This window comes from Caretta caretta, chromosome 23, assembly GCF_965140235.1.
Source record: "Caretta caretta isolate rCarCar2 chromosome 23, rCarCar1.hap1, whole genome shotgun sequence".
NCBI classification, from domain to species: Eukaryota; Metazoa; Chordata; order Testudines; family Cheloniidae; genus Caretta; species Caretta caretta.
The window spans coordinates 6082182-6108005 of record NC_134228.1 but is presented as its reverse complement, the minus strand read 5'-3'; the positions used below and the strand labels follow the sequence as shown (position 1 = coordinate 6108005).

Below are 25824 nucleotides of genomic sequence, written 5' to 3'. Positions count from 1 at the left end.
GTTTTTTTAAAAAGTGCATTAGGAACAAAAGAAATCCGAGCAATGGTGTAGGCTCATTACTAGATGGAGACTGTTTAAAAGGATGCAGAAAAGGAAGAAGTGTTCACTAAATATGTTTCCCATGTTTGGAAACCCCATGTCAATGTGTTTAGGAAGGACAAGGGTCTCCAGTGCTCTTACATTTTTGCCGCAGCATGAAGGCGTAGAGGTGGTGAAGTCCCTCCATAGCCGATCGGCAGATCTCCTGCTCCTGCTCAGCACTGCACAGAGTGAGACAGCCCACCAGCTGGCCCAGGACTCTGAACTCCTCCACTCCCTGACGGAGAGAGGGAGCAAGGAGAGTCACTCGCCCCTGCAGGCCCAGCGCAGCATGTCCCCCTGGCATTGCACTAGCAACGGGCTAGAACCGGGGGAGGCAGAGCCCAGCGCAGAGAGACTGGGGACAATGAGAGCAGGAGGAGCCATGGGGCCCATCACCAGGGACTGAGGGAAGCTCAGCAGGGACGGGAAGTCTGGGTAGCAAAGTCAGCAAACGTTGCCCTCGAGTGGGGACCTGGGTAAGGAATGAACTAACGTCCAGTCTCCATCTCAAGGGCAAGCTCCTAATCCCAGCCCCTTCTCCCATCCCCCTCCCTCCACTGACCTCAGGTCCAGAAGCGTGAGGTCACCTTGGACTCCTCTTCTCTGCATTTCACCTCTCTCACTCCATCCTGGAGCTCCCCACAACCCCCACTTTCTGCGCCGAACCTAACCTGCCGGCTCTCTCCTGCCGGCTCTCTCCTGCAGCCTTGTCCTCTAGCCTCCCCCTCCTGCCAGACCTTCCCTTGCCCCTCCTGCAGCCCCTGCGCTCACTCCCTGCTCTTCCCCACGTCGCACCAAGCCCCTTGCCCTCCTCTCCTGGGGTCTGCACAGCCTCCCCTGACCCACTCCCCATTGCTCTGGCTTCTTTGGCCCCTCCCATCCCTTTCACTGTGTCCCCTCCCACCTCCCTCCTTCTCTTCTGCTGCCCCAGCCTCTGGGGGCATATCATCCAAGTGCCCCCCTCCAGCTGCCGGAGGGGAGGCCCTGCAATAGGGGGGTGGAGCAGCTGCAGCAGCTCAATGGCCCTGAGCACCCAGAGCAGGGGGTCTTCATCTGGCAGCCTGGCAGGAGCTGATGCCAAAGCACCCCAGGGGCAACTGACAAAGGGCGTGAACAGACACCTGGGTTCAGAGGGTGCTCTCAGGTCGATCCTGTGTAAATCCGCTGACCCTGCGGAGCAGACTTTGGTCCTAGGGGAACAGCAGGGAGAGTCCTTGGAGATAGAATGATGGGGCTCCACCCAAGGCCCACTGGAGTCAGAGGACAGACCCGTCCACATCAGGCCTCATTAGATTGGACTCCTACCGAGGATCTTGCTGAATCACTATTCCAGGTCCGGGTTTTCCCTACCAGGGAGCGCTGCACCGCGAGGCTGCTCAATGCAGTTAGGAGACGGCCAGAGTCACAGGCTGCTCACCTTGAATTTGTGTTGACCAGAGATGAATTTGGTCAGCCAGGTGATTCTTCCCACTGCCCTCAGCCGCACATGCACCTCCTTGGATGCGGTCCAGGGGAGCAGGACCTGAGAGAAACAGATTGGGACAAATTGTGAAGGAGAAGGACCAAAAAATAGCACAAGCACATAGAGTGAAAATCAGAAAGGCTAAGGCAAAAATGAGTTCGAACTGGCAAGGGACATAAAAGGCAATCAGAAGCAGCTCTGTAAATGCATTAGGAGCAAGAGAAAGACAAAGGAAAGTGTGGGGCCACTACTCAGCAGGGAAGCAGAGCAAATAATGGATGATACAGACAAAGCCAAGGTGTTTAATGCCTTTTTTGCTTCAGTTTTCACTTAAAAGGTTAATGGCGACTAGATGATGACCACAATATTAACAACAAGGGGGAAGGAATACAGGCCAGACTAGGGAGAGAACAGATAAAAGACAATTTAGGTCAGTTAGATGTATTCAAGTTGGCAGAGCCTCATGATATTCACATGAGATGGAGCTAGACAAAGCAATCTCTGAACCTTTAGGAGGGCTGAGGTCCCAGAGGAATGGAGAAGGGCAGCCACAGAGCCTATCTTCAGAAAGGGGAACAAGGAGGCCCCAAGGAATTATCCACCTGTCAGCCTATCTTTGGTACCCAGAAAGATTATTGAACAAATTATTAAAGAGTTTGTAAGAACCTAGAGGAGATAATAGGGTGATAAGGAATAGCACCATGGATTTGTCCACAACAAACCATGCCAAACAAATCTAACTTCCTTCTTTGACCGGGTTACTTGCCTAGTGGATGGAGGGAGGCAGTATATGATGATGTATATGAAGTTTCGTAAGGCTTTTGACACAGTTCCACAAGACATTCTCATAAGCAAACTAAGCCAATATGCTCCAGATGAGACTACTCTAAAGTGGGCGCACAACTGATGGCAAGGCAATCCTCAAAGAGGAGTTATCACTGACTCGCTGGCAAACTGGGAGGGTGTCTGACGTGGGGTCCCCCAGGGGTGTGCCTGCGTCCAGTACTGGTCAATATTTTCATGAAGAACTTGGTTAACAGAGAGGAGAGTATGCTTGTCAAGTTGGCGGATGACACCAAGCTGGGGAGAGTTACAAGCACTTTGGAGGACAGATTAGAATTCAGAATCAGCTTGCCAAATTGGAGAGTTGGTCTGAAGTCAACAAGATGAAATTCACTCAAAACAAATGTGACGTAACGCACTTAGGAAGGAAAAACCCAATGCATAAAAAGAAAGTGGGGGATAACCGGCTAGGTGGCAGGACTGCAGAAAAGGATCTGGGGGTTATCCTGAATCTCACACTGAATAGAAATCAAGAGTGTGATGCTGTTGTGGAAGAGGGAAACGTCATTCTGAGGTGTATTGGCTTGGAGCACTGTGTCCAGTTCTTGGCACCCCGCTTGAAGAAAGATGTGAACAAACTGGGGCCCGTCCAGAGGACAGCGACAAAAATGATCAGCGGTTTAGAAAACCTGACCTATGAAGAAAGGGTGAATGACTTGGGCATGTTTCGTCTTAAGAAGACGGAGGGGGCACCTCCTAACACTCTTCCAATACGTTAAGGGCTGTTTTACAGAGGATGGTGACTAATTGTTCTCCACGTCCCCTGAAGGTAGGACAAGAAGTAGTGGGCTTAATCTGCAGCAAGGGAGATTGAGGTTAAATATTCGGAAAAAGTCTAAGGGTGGCTAAGCACTGGAACAGGTGACCTAGGGAAGTAGTGGACTCCCCATCATGGACGTTTTAAAAAAACAGGCTGAACAAACACTCCTCAGGGACAGTCGAGGAATGCTTGGCCCTGCCTCAGTGCAGGGGGTGGAGTAGATGACCTCTTGAGATCCCTTGCAGCCCTGCACTTCTGTGATTCCCTCTTCCCAAGCTCTGGGATTGAGAAGACCAAATATCTGCTGAGGACATTTCCCTCTTTTTGCAGCACAAACCACCCACAGAATCGACTTCCTGTGGCCCCAGAACTAGAACGTTGGGGGAATCTAGCTCTGGGCTCTGGCCAGTATTGGTGGGGCCCATGGTGAACACAAATGAATCCCAGGCTCAGATGAGGCTCAGTGGAGAACACGGCAGATCCCGCGCTCCTCCATCCCCACGCCATGCAGACGTTTTTCAGATATAGTGGGGGCACTTGGTCCTCCAGCCCAAGAACCTTTGTATAGAACGTACTCTGAGGAGCAGAAGGCACGGGGGTGTCCCATGCTTGGGATTAAATGGAGCTTTGGTCCCAGAGCCCCTCCCCAGCTACAGGACTCGTCCCCTTCCTGCCCCCATGCATCCACACCTCCACGATGTTTTGCAGCACCACAAGGTTGGGCTTCTCATCCTCGCACACCAAGGCCTTCAGCAGCTCATCCATGGTGTTCAGAGTCTGCGTGCAGAGCAGAGGAGAAACCACAGCAAGTGACGTTACCCAGCCAGGCGACAAACCAATGCCCTGGTGTGTGACATGCCCCAGGCCATGGCAGCCCCTGCTATTCCAGCTCACCCACTCACTTGTACCCGCAGGGGACCTACTGCAAACTCCTCCTGGCAACAGGACCCCACCCGCTTTTGCTGTCCCCAGGGAGGCCACTGCACAAAGTCTAATGCATTAGAAGAGTCAGGAAGGACTCCGCATTTGAGGGGGAGGGGAGATTTCCAGCCAAGCTTCAGTTCCCCTGGCCTGTGTGCATCTCAAGCAGCCGATCGATCTCAGGCCTGTGCCCCCAGCCATGCACTGGGGATGAATGTGCTTGTGAAGGGAGTGTCTGTTCCCCACTAATTGCCGGTGCCTGTGAAGGATAAATGCCTACTACGGCTACCCTATGAGGGAGTTACTCCTTTATCTGCGGCGGTGGGGCTTGTGCTTTAGTACTGCAGGTCCTGAGCTGAAGCGCTGCCAAGGAGCTGTGATCATTACACGCTTATGCCAGCGCCAGGTAACCCAGGGGGCAGGGACACAAGTGACTTGCAGGATTCCCCCTCGGTTTGGGCAGCTCCTCATGGCTAGTTTGGGGCTTACGTTGTTGTATAGAGCAGCCTCCACGCCCTGGTTGGTCTCTGCTGGAGGCAGGGAGAAGACGCTGGAGAAGCAGACGGTGAGCAGGCTGGATAGCTCCATTCCCCGCAGCAGTGGCTTCACTTTGCTAAGAGAAGAGACACGCGTGGATTGGAGGGCTGAGGCGAGACTGATGCACTGATGTTGGCCTCAGGCTCCCAGGACATGATGGGCAGGCTTCTGGGAAGCTGAGAGCAGGGCGCCAGCGGCACTGAGAGAGAGCCCCCCCTGGCGCAGGCTGTGCCACGTGCCTGGGCTCAGCCTGCCCAGCCTCTGAGCCACAGGGAGTCGCTGAGCTGCCGGCGGGATGCAGCTGGCACAGCTGGCGGCGACTCCGGTGGCTCCGCTCCGGCAGTGCCCAACTGCCCCTCTCCCCCCGGAGCCATCGCCTGCGGGTCCCAGAGGGGACCGGTCCAACCCCCTCGCTCCCTCCCCCACATCTTCACACGGCCACTTGGAGAGGTCGCCAGGCACCGAAGGATCCTCCACCACCAACCCACTGGTGCCACGTGCCCGGGGGAATCGGAAGACGGGGGAGGAGCAGAGGGGGGAATGCCCTGGAGAACTGGCCACGCCAAGAGGCTGGCGTGTCTGGCTGCACACAGCACGAGCTGGGGCTGGGCGGGCAGGCCGGGTACCTCAGCTCCATGATGGCGAGCATCGCTTGCTGACGCACCCCGCTGGTCAGGGAGTCGACGGACTCAAGATCAATCAGCTCCTGGGGAGACAATGTGGGGAAGTGCCAGCCGGGCTCCGAGCTCCCGTAAGGCTCCGGCTGGGGAGCAAAGCGCAGGGCCTGCAACACGTGGCCTCGGCAGACAGGTCGTCCTCCTGTGGGCTTGACGGTGTGCAGGGCTCCAGCTTAGGAGCGCAGTGCAGGGCCTGTGGTCAGTGCCCCAGTGTCACGCACCAGTGCACTGCAAAGGCTCCATCAGCATTAGCACCCAGGGACTCCACCTGAGATCAGGCTCCTTGTGCCAGGTGCTGCACACAGACGGTGAGAGCCAGTCCCTGCCCCAGAGAACTCACGAGCTAACTGGACGAGACAAGGCATGGGAGGGAAACTGAGGCACAGAGGGGGAAGTGCTTTGCCCAAAGGTCTCACTGAGGAACTGAGCCCCAGCCCACTGGACCACCCACCAGCACACGCTGTCCCACGTTCAGGGAAGGGAGGTAAGCTCCGGAAAGCTTTCTGCAGCGCCGCAGAGCAAAGACTTTCCAAATCTACGGAGCAGATTTGTTGCTAGTTCCCTAGTGGGCACTGACTGCGGAGTGTTGGGGCTCTGTGCAGGGAGACTGGTGTATACAGAGCGACCTGGTGACTTGGGAAGCTGGGTGCAAGGGAACAACCTACCTTTCAATACAGTGACATGTTCAGGAACAAAGAACGCAGGCCACACTCACAGCATGGGGTCTCTAACCTGGGAAACGGTGACTCTGGAAAAGACTTGGCAGTCATGGTAATCAGCTGCACAGCAGCGCCCAGTGCGAGGCTGGGGCCCAAAGGGCTTATGCCATCCTGGGCTGTACAAACAGGGCAATCTCCAGTTGTTAGAGAGGTTATTTTCCCTCTGTGTTTGGCACTGGTGCGACCTCTGCTGGGATCCTCTGTCCAGGTCTGGTGCCCACAATTCAAGGAGAATGTTGATCAATTGGAAAGTGGTCAGAGAAGAGCCACAAGAGTGACTGAAGGACTGGGAAACATGCCTTATAGTGAGAGACTCCAGAAATCAATCAGTTCAGCTTCACAAAGAGAAGGTTACAGGGTGCCTTGATGACAGTCTGTAAGTACCGACACAGGGAGCAAATGCTTGATAATGGGCTCTTCAGTCTAACAGACAAACGTCCAACACGATCCAGCGATTGGCAGTTGAAGGTAGACAAATCTGCAGAGCTCTCCGGGCCAATCACTAAACCCGCCAAGTAACATAGCCCGAGTGTGTGTTTTACTCACCTTTATCTTCTTCACAAGGAGGGCTTTCCCGAGAAAAGCTGCCAGGTTTCTCTCTGGGTGCCTCCTGAGGACGGCCCTGCTGATGGTGATGACACAATCCAAGAATTCAAGTTTCTTGGCTTCCTCCTATGCCCCGCAGAGATTAGACAAAAACAGGAAGGTTAGCGTGGAAAGGAGCTGCCAGTGGGAGAGATGTCAGAAAGCTTCCCCCCAGCACTGCTCAGACTTTGATATGCCGAATGCCAGAAGGCCATTCATCTCCCAACAGGAGTGACTATGTGGGGAGGCCAGGGCAGCTCTGTGTGAAACCTGACCAGAGAGGAAGCAGATCTCACGGGGTAGGTGTCCAAAGAGGAACTGCAACATGGGGGCTAAGCAGCCAGATAGTCTTACTGGGGAGCTTGAGAGAGTGGGAGGAACATCTGGGTGTGGCACCCTGACACCCCAATATTCGCCATGGTCATATAATTAGGATATGTTTGGTACCAAGTATGTCTTGTAAGGTATCAGTCTAAAAGTCTTTATCTGCTAGACATTAATGTCTCATTGGATTGCATGTGCTATCGTTGTATGTGACGTTCTGAAGTTCAGCTGTGTATGTGTTCCTGAAAAACACTGTGAGGTTCAAAACAGCCTTTCAGGTAGAACAGCAAAAAAGCCAAACACTGGCTCCTGGAGGAAATGCACAAGCATTAGGGCTACCCCAGGAACTGTGTGCAAGAGAAACCTCCCCGAGATAACGTGACACAGCGGGACCTGTTGGACCCAGGTCACAGCAAAGGAGTTTTCCAGCAGGTGGGAAGAGAAGATAAAAGGGGAACAAGGACATTGTGGGGGCGGGGGGGACGGGACCTCAGACTCCCTGCAATAAGATACCTGGAAACACCTGAGGGACAAAGATTGAACCATGAGAAGTGATGGTCCCAGGCTAGAGAGAGATTCCTAGCCTGTGCAAGAAAACCTGGGAAATCCAAGCTGCAAAACCAAGGCATCTTCTGCCTTAAGAATCTGCCAACCTGTTTATCACTCGGGGAGAATTTGCTAATGTATATCCTGTCTGTCTGGTGTGTAAAGCTTCGTTTGTGTGTTTTGTTTATTTACTAGGGTAATCTGCTTTGTTCTGTTTGCTATCTCTTATAACCCCTTAAAATCTACCTCTTGTAGTTAATCATCTTATTTCTTGTTTATACCACAGCCCATTTTGCAGTATAAATTAGTAACTGGGAGGAGGGGCAAAGAGTTGTTCATACCTCTCTCGACATCGAGGGAGGGGGCGCATGTCATAAAACCTTTGGGTCCGAACTCCAAAGGAGGTGGGCACCAGAGTACTGGGAGAAGGCCCTTCAGCTGAGTCTTCCCAGAGCTGATCTCAGTGTCTGTGTCTTTCTGCAGCTGGGTGTGGCCCTGCCTGTGTGTATGGCTGGAAGAGGCTTGTGAGCCGAGCCCAACAAGACAAGGTAACGGGGGCCCAGGCTGGCAGAACAGGCGGGCTCAGTGATAAGCCAGTACATCAGGTGGCACCTCAAAGGGGGGCAACCCATCACGCTGGAGACTGGCCAAATCCAGTGGGCACAAGTGGGCAAGGGGCATGGTGGGTACCTTTTGTAACTCAAGAGAGGATGTTTTTAAGATGCTCTAGTTTAAACGGGAATTATTTGGGGGCAGGTCTCTGGCCTGTGTTATACAGGAGGTCACAGTGGTCCCGTCTGGCCTTAGAATCCATGCCTCATCCGGAGAAGGACGGATGGTGCATGTGGACAGGGCAGTAGCTGACAGATCAGAGGAGGGCTCTTGGTACCTGTTCATTGCCCTTGAGAAAGGCGTTGATGTACTCTAGGGTGTCTTTCTCCTGCGAATCTGGCCCCATAAAACAGGAGGCATTCCCAGGTGATGGTGAATCTGATCAAAGACAGAGCAGTGGTAATACCTGAGGCTGCCAAGCTGCAGGCTGGGTGACAGAGATTTTAGCAGAAACCCTTGCCCCCCGCTCCCACCCCAGCAGGGTAGCAGCCCTGATGCACAACAGGGTCTAGCACAGCCATCCCTGGTTTCCCCAACTCTTTGCTGCTCAGCCCAGCAAAGATCCAGTCAGAGCCCTGGTTCCCAGCGGCCACCCCACTTCCCCGCCGCACCCAGCATGCAGGCTGAGCCTGGGGATTTGGGGAGCGCCACACCTGGAAGGAGGCATGATGTCAGGCTATGAGTGGTGTCCCCGCTCTCCGGGCCATTGCTGGAGGGGGCAGAGGGACTGGCAGTGAATCGGCCTGCTCCCCATAGCGGGAGAGGGAGGAGCTACCCAGTCTGCGCGGGGTACGGGGACCCAGGGCCTGCCCGTTCTGCTTCCTCTGACTGCCTCTCCTGCCATCGACAGCCACCGGGTGTAACCTGGGCAGGCCCTGGGCTCCCATCATCAACCCCCCCCACCCAAATGCCCTGTGCTGTGCCATGCGTCACCCCCCTGCACAGGAGCCAGCAGATGGGGCTGCAACATCAGGGGGCATCTCATGCTTTAGCCGGCGCCCTGCAATCCTAGGCTTAACAACCCACTGTGCACAGAGCATCCCCTTCGACTGGTGGAAAACATCTTCCGATCCTGCAGTGTGACGGATCAATGTGGGCAATTCAGTCAGTTTCCACCTGATGCTTCTGCTGCCACCCCTAATGCCCCGATCAGCTGTAGAGGCTGCAGCTGCTGCCAGCAGGAGGGGCCATTCCCCCCTGCCTGGGTTTTCCTGTCTCTCCGTCTCATGGCAGCCCAGAGTTGTACAAAGGTGATGGAGTCTTCTCCCGCCACTGACACCCTGGTCTTGCAACCCCAACCCCCAGAGGGGCCAAGCCCCACTGCAATGCAGGGCCATGGCCCCTGCCATTTTTGCAGCCCCCTCCGCCCACCCAGGAGGCACCCACTCACCAGCATGGAAGGGCTGAGGCACACACAGCTCCTGCTGCTGCTGTGGGCTCTTCCGTGGACTCTTCCTTCAAGGAGGTCTCGTCTCCTCCCAGGCACGGATGGGCTTCAAGGGGACCTTGCGGACTTCCTCAGCCATCCTGCAAGAAGCCAGGACAAGGCATTGCTTGTGAGGGATGAGAGGCGACTGCCCCGTTCAGCATCAGAGCCAGTCCACGTATTGCTATTCCACCAGCGCCTACAGCTGCCAGCTGAGATCAGGGCCCTGTTGCCCCAGGTGCTGCAGAGAATCCCTGGGCCGTAGGGCTCAGACTCTAACTAGCCAAGGCAGCCAGCAGGGAAACAAGCCAATGGATGTGCTCAAAGTCACCCAGGCAGTCAGCAGTACAGGCAGGATTAGAACCCAGGTCTCCAGACTCCCAGGTGCATCCCGCAGGCCAAACGGCCTCCCCCGGGTCACTCCCGCCTCTCCTTCTGCTGGTTCACAAACTGCCCAGCAGACAGGCTGCATCCAACCACTCAGGATTCATCCTGCCCAGGGAAATTACCCTGATCCCTTCCCCCAGGAATATTGGGGCCGTGGCAGGTCCCAGGTGGGGGAGGGAAGCGGGGTGGGGTGCGGGGGGCGGGCTGGTGAGCAGCAGGAGTTGCTCTGACACCACCGTGAAGGGGAAGGAGCAGAAGGCGGGACAGCAGCGGGCAGGCAGGCTGTGCCGGGGCAGAGCTTTGTGGCTGTTTCGCAGCTCGTCTCTCCAAGGCCTGTGTGGCAGCAGCCGCTGCAGAGAATCCCAGGCCTGATTCCCCCCACACTGGGTCTCCTGAATGGCCCCTGCCCTGGGGGGCTCCATTCCTCACCCAGTGTCTCCTGCTGACTCTCCAGCAGCTGCACGGCAGGTGTCCGAAGGCACCTCTAGTCCTCTCCAGAGCTCAGGGGGACTGTCCTGGCATCGGACTGTCCTGGTGAATGGAACAATGGCGCCGGGCAGTCGGAGAATGCCTGTTCCCCCGGCAACCTCAGTGCCATTCCCTCTGGAAGTGATGGTGTCAGCAAAGGTGCTGGAGGTGGTCAGGCCTTGTGGTTGGAGCTGGACTCAGGAGGCCGGGGTGTGGGTGGAGCGAGGCTGGAGCGAGAGCAGGGCTGGAGCAGGACGAGGGGCAGGGCCACCAGCTATCTCCCGGTCTGGGCACTTACCTGGCCCCACCATGCCAGTGGCTGAGCACACGGGTGTTGTGGTATTTAGGCTCTCAACCCCCCCGCAGAGCAGGGACCTGTTCTCCCTAGTTAGCTGAGGCCCGGGGCGGCGGGGACTCACCTGATCTCACGCAGAAGACTTACAGAGGAGCGGGGGACTGAACACAGCTCTCCTGGGTCCCAGCCCAATGCCTCATCTAACAACCTGTGCCGCCTTCCCGTGCCGTGCCACCAGCCCTGCCAAACCCTCCTCCTTGTCTCCGTCCCCTCCGGGCTCGACTGGTGCGACCCCTTCTGTCGAGCCGCCCCAGACTCCCTCCTGTGCGCATGCTGCTGCCCACTTCCTCACTGGCACCAGGCTAGACGGCCGGCACCGGGGCACTTGGCAGACGTGCGCCGCCCAGCCAGGAGCTCGGGGAAGGCTCGGTGTGGTTGGCGATGCAATGGAAAAGCAGAGGTGGGCAATAGAAGATTCTCCTACCTGGAGTCAGGAGTGGGCAGAAGCCTGCTCGTAAATGGGCCACCCACTTTCTGCTGCCGGTGGCGGAGCTGGATCTGCTGGCTCAGCGTTCCCCAGCGGCACGTGCCAGCTCTCGCTCTGCCAGAGCCAAGCCTGGCAGTGAGGGGATGAGGCTGTGCCAGCCAGCAGGGGCGTGTCACAATGGGCAGGCGAGTCACAGACCAGCCAATGTGTGACTCCCCAGCCATGGGATGCCCCAGCCCAGACTTGCTCTGGCCTCGCCGGGGCTTTAGAGCCTGTCCTTCCCCACAGGGGTCATGGGACGGACCTTTCGCTCCCCACAGTCACAGACGTTAGGCCGGAAGGGACCTCTGGGCTCCTCTCGTCCCAGCTCCTGCAGACCCCAGGACAGAGCCCCTCCCTGCGTCCATGCTATTGGAGCCAGTGGGTCTCTGGATCGCAGAGTGGGAGAATCACTTCCATCCCGGCTCCTCCTTCTCGTGACAGTGCAGAACGGGGATTCATGAACTCTCCCCACCCCCAGCTCCCAGCCCACATGGCAGGCTCTTTCCACTTTCCCAAGCTGCTGGGTGCTTTGGTCATGGGGTGTAAAATGGTCCCATCTCTGCTTCCTCTCCCACTGCTGCAATGATGCAGAAGCTCCTTTAATAGCAGCACCCTCCCACCCCCCCACGCCCAACTGAGTCCCGGGTCTTGCTAACGCTCAATGCCATGACAGCCCCAGGAGATGATTGCTGCGGCGTGTGACAAAGTGGGACTGTTCTTAATGTTTCCTCTGAATAGTGTGGGGGTGCCTCAGTTTCCCCTATGCAGTTCTTAAGTCTCTAGGTGGTGGGGTAAGGGTGTATGATCATTGCAGAGCCCTAGAGGGCAGGTATGTGCAGGGGTCTGGACACAGAAAATGGCCGACACCCTGTTTCCTGGCTGCTGATGGCCTGGCCCTTCCCCCCTGCAAGGTGAGAGCTAAAAGGGTTGGAGAACAAAGGAATCAGGTGACCTCCTGGCCCCGGAAAGGGACAAAGCCCAGAGGAGGAGGGGCTGGAGGGAGTTTCAGTTTGGGGCTGGCTGGAGACATGGAGTGAAGTACAGATGTGGTTCCCTGGCTCACTACCTCCCAAAACGGACCCCGCTGAGGGGTCCTGTTCTCTGCACCTACAAGCTCTGTGTTAGACCATGTTCCTGTCGTCTAATAAACCTTCTGTTTTACTGGCTGGCTGAGAGTCACGTCTGACTGCGGAGTTGGGGGGCAGGACCCTCTGGCTTCCCCAGGAGCCTGCCTGGGCGGGCTCGCTGTGGGAAACTCACAGAGGGGCAGAGGAGGCTGAATGCTTCGAGGTCAGACCCAGGAAGGTGGAAGCTGTGTGAGCTGTTTGCCCTGCAGACAGGCTGCTCACAGAAAGGAGACTTCCCCAGAGTCCTGACTGGCTTCGTAGGGAGCAGTTCCAGAGCTTCGCCTGGGGACTCTGTGACACGGGGGTCTCGACCCAGTTGGAGGCAGTGACTCCTAGAAGCAGGGAGAGCAGCAGCACCGTAGATCAGGGAGGTCTGGCAATGCCAGTGGCTGCCTGGGGTCTGGCAGCCCAGGCACTCAGAGCAGATTGTCAAAGGCCAAACCCCTCTCACCACCGGCTCTGTAGCTCTCCCTTGCTTTCGGTCTGTCTTAGGCACCATCCTGGCCCTCATCCCCCTGGCATCCGAACACTGCCCAACCTCGATTGCATTTATTCTAACTGCCCCCTTCAGGGCAGGGCCTGGCTGCTACCCCCACTGTACAGACAGGGAACTGCTGCAGAGAGAGAATAAGAGACTTGCTCGAAGACAAACAGAGCATCTGTGGCAGAGCTGGGAAATGAACATGGGTCTCCTGGGTCCCGGACTGGCACCTTCTCTTCCAACCTCCTGCCCCCTTCGTCCCTGGTTCAGTGGGAGCTGTGGGAGCTCTCTGGGGCACAGGAGCTGGCTGGTGCCCAGATGGAGCTACGTTGCCTATTGCATAGATCTCGCTTTTCCCGAACATTGAAAATGCTGCTCCAACCATACCAGGGCCCGCCAGGATCCTTGCAGCTGGTCAGTGCTAAATTGTGAACTGTGCCCTGGCCTCCCAGAGCGGGGCAATGGGAGAGGGTGGGGCTGGCCCAAGGCGCTGCTGGATTGCGGCTCACGGGTATGGAGTCCCAGTGCTACAGAGCTCTGTGCCGGGACGGCGCTTTGTGGGGGTTTCGCAGCTCCTCTCTCCAAGGCCTGTGTGGGAGCAGCCGCTGCAGAGAATCCCAGGCCTGATTCCCCCCACGCTGGGTCTCCGGAATGGCCCCTGCCCTGGGGGGCTCCAGTCCTCACCCAATGTCTCCTGCTGACTCTCCAGCAGCTGCACGGCAGGCGTCCTAAGGCACCTCTAGTCCTCTCCAGAGCTCAGGGGGACTGTCCTGGCATCGGACTGTTGCTGGCACCCAGTGCCGAGAGGCTGAACAACAGCTTGAATGGTTCGTTTCCCGGTGTGCTACACCCAATAATCACAACGGGGTGGAGAAGCAGAAAAGTTTATTTGAAGCTTCAAATAGGTACCGGGAGATTTGAATCTCAAATCCTGTACACAGAGCAGGAAGTTACACAGGCTTTTAGACATCCTTTTTCCCAGCATACTTATCCAATAGCAAGCTGCCCCAAGTATCCATATAGCCAGCCAATCCAGTTCCCAGCTAGTTCCCTGGTTCTCTGTATCATTTGTTAAACTCTACATAAAGCTGCTTTATTCAGCATTGTTCTTCCATATCTGTCCTGTGTGGCCTTGCTTAGTTTCAGGCAGTCTGACTCTGCAGCATATTGTTGCAGATTCTCAGCATAACCACTGTGTGTGCCTCCAGGCGGGGGGGGCCAAGGACACTTGGGCCTAGTACGAGGGGGCTTCATCGACACTCGTGGTCTTCCATCCCCTCAAGTTACCTAGTGGCCATGCCTCAGTGTCCCCAACAGGACTGTCCTGGTGAATGGAACAATGGCTCCGGGCAGCCGGAGAATGCCTGTTCCCCCGGCAACCTCAGTGCCATTCCCTCTGGAAGTGATGGTGTCAGCGAAGGTGCTGGAGGTGGTCAGGCCTCGTGGTTGGAGCTGGACTCAGGAGGCCGGGGCGTGGGTGGAGCGAGGCTGGAGCGAGAGCAGGGCTGGAGCAGGACGAGGAGCAGGGCTGGAGCAGCCTAAGACTGTTGCCAATGTCAGGCAAGAGCGAGTTCCTGGCCCTGGAGTCGTGTTGAGCAGACTGAGCTGCTGCTGTGAGACGGAAATACTTGCTCCGGGAGTCACGGGCCTGTTCCTGGCTTGTGGATTGGCGGGAGCCCGGCACAGGAGGGACTCAGGGCCTGACACATGGCTTCAGGGGGCGCTTGGCTCCGGCCCCACTGGGCACTGACAGGCCAGGTGCAGGGGGCCAGGCGCAGCACCAGGGAGGACATTGGGGAGGCAGGAGCGCTGAGGCGGGGCTGAGCGGGCAGGTGCTGAGGAGCTGCGGCCGGCTGGCCAGCAGGGAGGAGGAGCAGCACCCAGCTGTGGAGGGCCCAGCTGCAGCTCCACACGGGGCGCTGCCAGAGCCTGGCAGGCGGCTGGCTGAAGTGGCACTTTGTGATCTGGCGCAGGCGGGAGCTGGCTCCCCACATCTGAACGCTCTGCCGCGCCGGCGGATTCGCATCTAAACCCGGATCTGGCTCCCAATTCACAGCTGGCCCCTCCCCCCGATCTGGAGTGGCTGAGACTCCAGCGCTCTGGGGAAGAGGCCAACAAATTCCAGTTCCTGGGGTGGGCTTCCCCCAGAGACAACCCTGTGCTGGGAAGGGAGGTTCCAAGAGCCGGCAGCTCCACCACTCACACTCCCAGCTTCCTGGGAATGAGCCAGGAGCAGAGTCCCAGTCCCCGTCCCCTGGCATTAATCCAGGGACTCCGCACTGGGGATGGGCACCTGGCAGCACGCAGCCTCCTGAGAACACACAGGCCAGGGTGCAGGGCGAGGGCTCCCAGAGAGAAACGGCAGGAGGGCAATGCTGGGAACCCCCAGGCCGTCTTCAGCTCAAGCATGAGGGCACCCCAGCATCCTGGAGAGCATGAATCTAGCTTCAGCTCAGCCTTTATGTCCCCCCGTTCTCTGTGCTAGATGGGTTGGTCTCCCGGGGGGACGAAAGTGCCCATCAGGAGTTCCTGGCTTATGCAACGTCAGTTTCCCGCTCTTGTGAAAAAAACGGTGACTTCCCTTACACAGGAGCTGGTGTTCTTCAGGCTGGGCTGGGCCTGTACACGTTCCCCTGTCGGGGTGTGTGCACCCAGGGCCCGTGAGTCACAGACGTTTGCCATCGAACATTTGACAACAGACGTTTGCCCCCTGCTCTCCCCGTGTGCTCAGGGACCGCCATCAAAAGGGCACGTCTGCCACCTCCCTCTCAAGTCCTTCGCACCTGCATCCTGCCAGGAGAACATCCCCATTTCTACTGAGGCCTCAGGGATAGGGTTTATGATGAACCGGCTGGAGTTGATCTCCCCCCCGCTCCCCACGGCGTGTTGCACCCCTACGGCAAGCTGGGGATCCAAACTGACACTCCCCGGTTTGAGCCCCTGCCGAGCCAGGCCCTGTTCCCTCCCCCCAGGCAGTTGTTGGCCCTGAACTCCTGCAGGCAGCCATGACACACAGGTGCTTGGGGGCTTGAGAGAAGGGCTATCACCAGCTGAATGACCCCTGCCTGTACGGTGGGGACTGAGGCCACTTTGCCAGCAGGTGCCCCCCAAGTCCTGTGCTATGCTGAGTCTGGGGAGATGGGCAGGTTCAGGCTCATTAGAAGGGATCGGCCAGACAGAAAGGCAGAATCGGGTCCCCGCACGGAGCCCCTCTACTTCCTGCCTGTGTCCTAACCACCAGGACAGTGGCCAATCCCACCTTCAGGTCAGGTTCCAGCGTCGGGCCCTGTCCATACCCACAGCGTGTGGCACCCAGCATGCGCTGATAGACTCCGGTACATGCAGTAAGTTCACAGACACTAGAAACTGCCTAACACCAGGCTGGGGGCTGGGGATGTGTAGGGTACAGAGCACAGCACCCCCTAAGGCCGGGCAGGAGGGCTGGGAAATGCATAGGATACAGAGCACAGCGCCCTCTAACACCTGGCAGGGGGGCTGAGAGATGGGGGGTGTAGGGTACAGAGCACAGCGCCCCCTAACGCCGGCCAGGGGGCCTGGAAGCTGGGGGAATATGTAGGATCCGGAGCACAGCATCCCCTAACACCAGGCTGGGGGGCAGGGAGAGGGGGGATATGTGGGGTACAGAGCACAGCGCCCCCTCACACCAGGACACGAGGTCACGTCCGTCTCAGGGCGGAAATGATCACACCCTGCGAATGGGGGATCTGCCACGGGCACTGGCAGGAGCGCGTCGCTTTACATTAAGGTTCTTTGGCTGATGGGCGAACCTCACCCCGCCCTGCGTTTCGAGTGTGAACAGCTGTCGATGGAAACCCAGACGGCAGAGATGGAGCAGGACTAACCGGGGTCACTGGGTCTCGCCCTCACCCCGTGTCTACACTGTACGAGGGTGGGAAATAGCAGGTGCCTTTTCTTGCCCTGATACGATTTTGGAGATGCCGACGCTTGCGATAGCTTTCTCCCTGTGTGGGTTGTGGGATCCAGGGGAGCCGTCTGTGTGCTCTGTACAGGACAAGGCGTGTAGATCATTTATACCTCAATGGATCACAGTAAATACAGTTATTTAATATTTCAAATAAACCAGAACAATACATCAAAAAGCATCAAAATGAAAGAGAGGATTGCTATGTACAGGGGGGATTGCTATGTACAGGGGGGATTGCTATGTACAGAGGGGTTTGCACGTGACTAGTTAACTGCTCGAGAGCTTTCATCACCATGTACTTTCTGACAGGTTTCCACGCCCTGTGTAGGGTTTACGTCCCGCCCTCCGTCCCCGTTTCCGGTCGTGTACGTTTTTGGCGCCGTCGGCCCTTTTGAACATTTCTTTTGTATTGTTTTCTGTGTTTGGCCTGGGGAAGGTTGCGTTCTTGTGTTTTGACATATTTCGAGAAAAAGTATGAACAAGTAGAAAGAAAGGCTGTAAGGGGTTCGCGGCTCCCTCCCCGTCCATCAGGGTGGGAGACCACGCCCCTCGCTACGATACTTCCGGGGTACCTTGGTTCAGGGGAAAATTAGCCCAGTGTTAACGGTTCAGGCCTGCAGTCAGGCCGAGCAACGGTAGAGAGTCTGTTTGCCCGGGGCCCTCATTCAGGGCAGGGCTGCTGTCAAGTAGGGGCTCTGGCCTACAGTCAGGCAGGCAGAGCAGCAGAAGGTCCATTTGCCTGGCCCTGGATCAGGGCAGGGCAGCAATCAAGTAGGGGGGCTCTGGCCTACAGTCCAGCAGAGCCGTCGCCGTCTAGGGGAGCTTAGCTCTCTGGTGGGAGAGTCAGCACAACCGTCTGGCGTCCTGATTCAGGCGGGTGCCAGACCAAGCAGGCCTCCTGACAACCAGGTACGGAGCCTGCCACTCCTGACGGTGGCGTGGCGGTGGTAGGGGAACCCAGGCCTTCCCGCTCCACTGCGTCCCCACCCAGGGCCCTAAACAGCAGCGGAGTGGTCCGCCACTGGGTCAGCGGGGAAAATCCGATCACAACACGCTTGCCGGCTTGTAGTCAATAACACAGCTGAACCCGATTCGGCTGCCCTGGGCTCCTTCCTACACACCCATTCCGTGTGTACATGGGTCCCAGGGTTGTTGTTTGCTTCGCTGGGGTAGACGGCTAGTGGCAGCCCCACCAGCTCCTTGGAGACCCCGGCGTCTGGCAGCTCCGGCAGCCCCTCTGGCTCCATGTCAGGATCGCGCTCTCCATTAGGGGAGCAGGGAAGAGACATCCTGCTCCTCCAGCAGCTCTCTCCCAACTCAGCTGGAGGGGCGGCCTTTTATAGTTCCGCTTCCTGTCCCGCCCCTCTGCTTCCGGCAGGGTGGCATGCGGTGGGAGACAAGCCTGCTTTCTGCAACCCTCCTGCCCCCAACAACCCACTTCAGCGAGTCCCAAAATCAAATCCACTTACCAGGGGCCTCCTCTCCTCTTTGCGCTTCGCCAACATCGGGGGTAGAAAAGAGCTCCTGGCCGCATGCATCTCTGACTTCCGAGTCATCTTCTGCCTCTGGGTCCCCTCCACATCCTCGTCCAAGATTTCCTCCTCCTGGCTCGGTCCACTCTCAACTGACATGCGAGCCACCGAAGTATCCACAGTGGTGTTAGCAATGGAGGTGGGGTCGCCGCGGAGTATCATGTCCAGCTCTTTGGAGAACCGGCAGCTCATAGGCGCAGCACCGGAGTGGCGGTTTGCCTCCCGCGCCCTGTGCTCGGCGTTCCGAGGCTCCTTCACTTTGATCCTAAACTGCCGTGTGTCCCGGTCATCGCCCCTTTCTGTCATGCATCGTGAAATCTGTCCGTAGGTGTAATGATGCTGGTTCTGGCGGGACCCAACTGAGAGTGCCAGTTCAGGACAAACTGCTTCAAGCAGGGCAGTTACAGCCGAAGGTTGGGGCTTTTCCACCTCTAAGGCAAACCAAACCAGCCAAACAGAGCAGACTTTGGTCTAACCCCACTGGCTCACCACAAGTCACACAAGCAATTCCCTTAGACACTCCAGTTTCCCAGGATCCCCAACAGTACCACTTGTTATGGGGACAAATGGTTATGAAAACCAATACCCCAGGAAAATAAAAAAGATTCTCTTGATCCCAAAGGACAAAGCCACAGACCCAGGTCAATATGCAAAGCAGACTTTGTCCCAAATCACGCTGTAGCCAACCCTTTAGACTCTAAAATCTAAAGGTTTGTTCATAAAAGGAAAAAGCTATAGATGAGAGCTAGAATTGGTGAAATGGAATCAATGACATACAGTCATGGCCAAGTTCTTGGTTCAGGCTTGTGGCAGCGACAGAATAAACTGCAGGTTCACATCAAGTCTCTGGAGAACATCCACAGCTGGGATGCGTCTTTCAGTTCTTGGTTCAAAGCTTCAGTGAAGTAAAGTCCCTCCAGAGGGATGAAGCAGGACTGAAGACAAGATGGAGGAGCTGCAGCAGCTTTTTATATTCTCTTGCCATGTGGTCTTTCTTTCTTTGTCCCAAAGACAAGCTGTCCATCACGTGGCCTGGAAAACCTTCCCAGTTCTGTCCATAGGCAGGTCCCTGCACACCTTGCTGAGTCCCAAGGCTTGTCTGCCTTCTCTCAATGGGTCAATTGTGTAGCTGATGGTCCTTAATCGGCCATCAAGCAGGCTAGGCATTGCATCCGATGAAGTGAGCTGTAGCTCACGAAAGCTTATGCTCAAATAAATTTGTTAGTCTCTAAGGGCCACAAGTCCTCCTTTTGAACTTGTCTGGGGTGTCACCCAGAAGCATAGTACAAATTTGAACCACAGACACTATAGATCCAATACTTATAACTTAAAATACAAAAATGACACAAGCATATAGATAGCACAGTCATAACCAGCAAACCATAATCTTGCCTTAGACACCTTATTGGACCTCTCTTTATACAAGATTTGGTGCCACTACAGGACCTTGGTTGCAACAATGATCTCTATGGTCCCAGTTCAAGTCAATAACATCACAGTAGGTATCATAATTGCTACGTCCAGAGTGCAGCTGGGACTGTACAGCCTCCTCTCCCCAAATGCTGATGAGGTCCAGCAGCTCGGCATAGCTCCAAGCAGGGGGATCGCCTGGTGCGTGGAGCAGGCCTGGCCACCTGGAAAGATGCGCTGCACTCATCACTGAGCAAACAGGAAGGGGACTTTCAAAATGGCAAAGGAGTTTACGGAGTGGGGATGATGGATGGTCACCTGAGGGCCGGGCAGTAGAGTTCAAACCGATGACCAGAGAGGCGGGAGCAGGCATTGTGGGACACCTCCCGGAGGCCAATCGCAGCGCCGTAATCGACCTCGGTGTCTACACTGGCACCGCAGCCTGTAGCCCCGGCGCAGAAAGTTTTTTAAACTGTGCAGGGCTTTTTTTAAAGTGCTGCAACTGCCCTGTTTCCGCGCCCTGAGTGGCGTGGCCGTGCGTACACCTCACCAGTTGCAGCGCAGAAAGCTGCTTTACCGCGCTGCAACTTGCCAGCGTAGACAGGACCTAAGGAAACAGTGCCATGACTTTAAACCTCCTGTTCACTGGAAAAAAACAAGGCTGTGTTTTGGAGTGGAATAAAAATGCACCTTTTAAAAATGCTGTAACAGTTTTAACACATGATGAAAGTTATATTAAGCTTATTAAACATTTTAGATTTTTGTTGCATTATCAGACTGCTTTTGTTCTTAAATGTTTGCAGCCCATGGGCTGAGACATAGATACATGCTTCTGTATTTGTTTTGGGTCTAGAAGCTGTATTAAAAGTAACGCTTTATAAAAACAAAAAGGTTTTTTCATTTGTACTTTGTCTTTCTAAGAAGACAAAAAACATTTTAGTAATAAGTTTAACAGGGGCATTTTTGAATTAGCCAGTTTGTTTTCAAAAGATGTCTAGCTACCATTAGGCAAAAGCCAGGGCCGTAAAGTTAATTAAAGGAAACAGGCATGTAGATATCAAAGCCTCCTGGTTACAGAAATGTGAATGGCCACATCACCATTTACAAAATCTTTTTATTAACTGTTTAAATAAACTTACTATATAAAAGAATACAAAAAGAGACCCAAACCAAAACAGTTTTACCTTTAAATTGTCAAGAAAGCTTTAAAAATCAGGGTACAGTTAAAACCCTCATGTTTTTAAGGTTTGGATTTAGACAAAAAAGAAGAAAAAGCAGCTGATGTGAAAAAGTTCTGACAGAGATAAGGGGCTTGTTCTGTTCCCAACATACACACACACATACGTTCTTCTTCTTTTCTCATGTTTTTTTGAAATGTAAACCAGGACACACAAGTTTGCTTTAGGCCTGTCATAGAAAATCTGCATGGAGCAGGATGTAAAAATAGCTCCCTTCCCCTGTTTAGCTCGCCTGTCCTGTGACAAAAGTTGTTTCACTGTAAAGATGGCCAGAACATGTATGAATTTAAAACAAACAAGAACCCACAGCAGATTGCTTTTCAAAAGACACCCTTTGAACTTATTAAGAGTGTAAAATAAAGAAGCACCTCGGGGTTAAAACCACAGGCAGTTTACAAAAGTAATTTGTTTAAGTTAAATTAAGTTTTTATTGACTTAGGGATTTTTGTCTGAATTTTTTGCTGCATTTGTTTCTAAATGTTTGCAGTCCGTGTGCTGAGACCCAGGTACAAGCTCTTTTTTAACTGTTTAAATGGACTTAATTTATCAAAGAATGCAAAAAGAGAAAGCTGTCTTTGTTTGGTTAGCTTGAAATTGTAAAGAAAGCTTTAAAAATCAGGGTACAGTTAAAAACCTCACGTTTTGAAAGTATGGATTTCTACAAAACACAAGAAAAAGCAGCTTATGTGAACCAGTTAGCTTTTTTTTTTAAACCAGAGATAAGGTATTTGTCGCCCCCCTTCGCCGCCCCCCGCACACACATTTTTCTTTTCTAATGATTTTTTAAATGGAAACCAAAGGCAAACAAACTTGGAAGGGTTTTAAAATGCTAAAAGGAAACATAAAAAGACATGATGAAAGGTTGTTTTTTTTAAAGTGTTCCTTTGCTTTTCAGAGTTTTGCCCAAGTCAATTGACCAGAGTACAAAAATATAGCGTTAGTTTCTTTTTAAAGCATTTGCCTATGAGTACTTTTGTATGATTTCTTGAATATGTGACCAAGCAATGCAGTGGCTCCTGTCCCTTATGAAAATTCCTAATGAATTTAAGAAACCTTTCCAGAGGTTTTTTAAACTCCTGATAGAATTGAATGCTAATTTTTATCCTGGCTACCCAATTTTGTAGGCTGTATTTTTTAAAAACCTACAAAACCTACAAAAAGGCTCACACTCTTTATTAAACCCCTTAAATCTTTAGCATGATGTCTATAGAACCCCAATGTCTTTAATCCCTTTTAAATTTGATGGGACTTTTCCCACTGGGGCTGACAGACGAACAACAAAAATGATTTTGGGGGCTTTTAGAGAGAGTTCCCTGTTTTAAAATTTCACAGTTTAATTAAAAGAAAAGGAGTACTTGTGGCACCTTCGAGACTAACCAATTTATCTGAGCATAAGCTTTCGTGAGCTACAGCTCACTTCATCGGATGCTGTAGCTCACGAAAGCTTATGCTCAAATAAATTGGTAAGTCTCGAAGGTGCCACAAGTCCTCCTTCTCTTTTTGCGAATACAGACTAACACGGCTGTTACTCTGAAACAGTTTAATTAGATTCTGTAAACTCAGCTCCTTGAACTTTTTCATGGTCCAAGCCCACGAATTTCACAACTGTTAGGACAGAAGCATCCAGCATTCTGTGTGTACTTCTCCTCTGAATGCTGGTTTCTACTGGGAGAGGGCCCTACTACAGCACATTTTATAGCCTGTGGTCATAAGTTGTTATATCTACTGGTAGCAGATAGGCACAAGAAACAGCCCTCTGACTAGGTACACTTGTTTTCTAGCACACAGCGATGAGGCCGCTGGCCTGCCTGCCGGCGATTTTGGAAAACCCCCACCCCACCTCTTTCCTGACTTTTCCCCCGCCACTTAACACTTGCTAAACATACAGTGTTTAATCATATCAAATAAAGTTTTTAAGAGATTTGACCTATTTGAAGCAGGCCCTTCTGCTTTTAAAAATTTTTTGCAGCAAAGGCAGAGGACTAAAACTAAATGTAAACCTAAAGGGCTGCCAAGTTTTACTGAAGACTAATAAGATCAACACCTGTTTACAGGAACCTTAATGGTAAGGACATAGCAATATTACCATTCACGGTCTATTTAACACCTTTTTAACCGTTGAAATGAACTCCCTTGTTCTGTAGTGAAATAAAGAGGCCCCCTTTTAACACGAACTGGTTTAAACGGTTCAGAAGGTGTCTACACTGCCCACGTGAAATCGCTGCCGCGACAGCACTTTAAGGTGGCAGTGTCCTCGCGGCTCCAGCTGAGGAGGGTGTTTTTTCACACCCCTGAGCGGGGCACGTTTCAGCGCTGTACGTGGCCGTGTAGACAAGCCCTAATTGAACTGTGAAATTTTAAAACAGGGAACTCTCTCTAAAAACCCCCAAAATCATTTTTGTTGTTTGTCTGTCAGCCCCGGTGGGAAAAGTTCCATAAAATTTAAAAGGGCTTAAAGCCAATGGGGTTATCTATCTATCTATCTATCTATCTATCTATCTATCTGTCTGTCTAGTGGCAAAGGTGCTTGGGGCCCGTTTTCTTAGATAAGAATGAGGCAGTTAAAGGGGGTGGGTAGTGAGGGGAGGGGGGGGAGGGGAGGGAGAGGGCTCTTGTTTAAAAATCTTGGGTTGATAGGATTGGTTCAGGAAAATGCCTTCTATGATGCAGCTGTAGAAGAGTTTCTGATTGGTCCGCCCGAGAGGCGGAGATAACCATGCTGGGGGCTGTGAGCCTTGGGAGCTCCCTCTTTTCCCGGGGGGGGGGGGGCAGCCGCAAGGGTAAGTTCTCTTCCCCCTCCCCATCCGCCCCCCTGCAGCTTGCTCTACTTTCCTTGCATAATGACAGGTTTCAGAGTAGCAGCCGTGTTCGTCTGTATTGGCAAAAAGAAAAGGAGGACTTGTGGCACCTTAGAGATTAACACATTTATTTGAGCATAAGCTTTCGTGAGCTACAGCTCACTTCATCAGATGCTCACGAAAGCTAATGCTCAGATAAATTTGTTAGTCTCTAAGGTGCCACAAGGACTCCTCTTCTTTATACTTTCCTTGTCTCACCAACCAAAAAGGATCTCTTCCTGTTTTCTATACTCTCCTTCTCTAACTAACCAAAAAAAGGATCTTTCTCTCTTTTGCACAGCTCTGTGTTCTGCTTACTAAGAAAAAAGGATCTTTCTCTCTCTTTCTGTTTTCTGTATTTTACACAGCCCTGTGTCACTGACATAGGATCTCTAGCTCATTTTTCGGCCGTGTGATTTCTTTCACCTGACCTTCTCAACCTTCCTTTAGAGTTTCCTCTTTTCTTTAATGAGCCTTTGCTTTTTAAAATTGATTTCAATTTTTTGACTCTTATTATTTTTTAGTCCCAACAAAAATAACCTTTTACCATGTTCTTACGAATCTATAAAAAACACTCCTCTCTCTTGTTGCTTTCTATAGTTTCCCCTCTTCCTTCGATTTAAAATAACCTTTCTTTCCTTTTTTCTTCTAAGGCTAAGCAATTTTTCTTTTGTTAAAACTCCTTTCCTTTAAGGCCTCTGTCGCGAGGGGGCGTGGTCTCCTGCCCTGGCAGCCTGGGAGGGAGTCGCGAACGCCCCCTGGTGGGCAGAACCGGGACACCCATGGCAGCAGAGGGGCGGGGCAGGAAGCGGCACTATAAAAGGCTGGCCCTCCAGCTCAGATGGGAGAGAGCTGCCAGCTGAGCAGCACGTCTCTTCCCTGCTGCGGAAGGACGGAGCTAATGGAGAGCGCTATCCTGACAGAGACCCAGAGGGGCTGCCAGACGCCGGGGAAGCCGAGGAGCTGGTGGGCTGCCACTCACCGTCCTCCCCTAGAGCTCGCTGTTGCCAGCGGGGAAAGGGCTGAGGGGGGAGTCCTCCTCTCTGGCCCCTGTCCCGGAGCAGCTCGCCTGCACCCCAAACTCATCCCCAGCCCTGCCCCACCCCAGAGCCCACACCCCCAGCCAGAGCTTTCACCTCCCCACCGCACCCTCAACCCTCGCCCTGAGCCCCTCCAACACCCCAAACACCTTATCCCCAGTCCTACCCAGAGCCCTCATCCCCCCATACCCCAACCCTCTGCCCCAGCCCTGAGCCCCCTCCAACACCACAAACCCCTCATCTCCAGCCCTAGACAGAGCCCTCATCCCCCCATACCACAACCCTCTGCCCCTGCCCTGAGCCCCCTCCAACACAACAAACCCCTCATCTCCAGCCCTAGACAGAGCCCTCATCCCCCTGAACTCCAACCCTCTGCCCCTGCCCTGAGCCCCCTCCAACACCACAAACCCCTCATCTCCAGTTCTAGACAGAGCCCTCATCCCCCTGAACTCCAACACTCTGCCTCAGCCCTGAGCCTCTCTCACCCCCCAAACCCCCCAGCCCCAGACAGAGCCCTGACCCCCTACACCCCTACTCTTGGCCTGAGCCCCTCCCAAACCCCTCAGCCCTGCACCCCCTCCCTCTGCACCCCCTCCAATCCCCAAACTCCCTCCCAGAGCCTGCACCCCAATACTCTGCCTAAGCCTAGGGCCTGCACCCCAGACATCCTTCCCCACCCAAACTCCCTCCCGGAGCCTTGGGCAGGTGGGGGGCAAAGTAGGGGCGGGTTCTGGGCACCACCAAAATTTCTACAAACCTGCCACCCCTGAACCCATGTACACACGGAATGGGCTTGTAGCAAGGAGCCCAGGGCAGCCAAATTGGGTTCAGCTGTGTTATTGACTACAAGCCGTCCAGCGTGTTGCGGTCGGATTTTCCCCACTGACGCAGTGGCGGACCACTCCACGGCTGTTAGGGCCCTGGGTGGGGACGCAGTGGAGCGGGAGGGCCTGGGTTCCCCGACCACCAGCACCCCACCGTCAGGAGTAGCAGCCTCCCCACTTGGTTGCCAGGAGGCCTGATTGGTCTGGCACCCGCCTG

At 54.1% G+C, this 25824-nt stretch overlaps 1 pseudogene; it reads right to left on the bottom strand.

The window, feature by feature from the left end:
- Positions 1-1483: 1483 nt before the first annotated feature.
- On the bottom strand, positions 1484-9593 carry LOC142069902 (maestro heat-like repeat-containing protein family member 1; annotated as a pseudogene).
- Positions 9594-25824: the final 16231 nt, after the last annotated feature.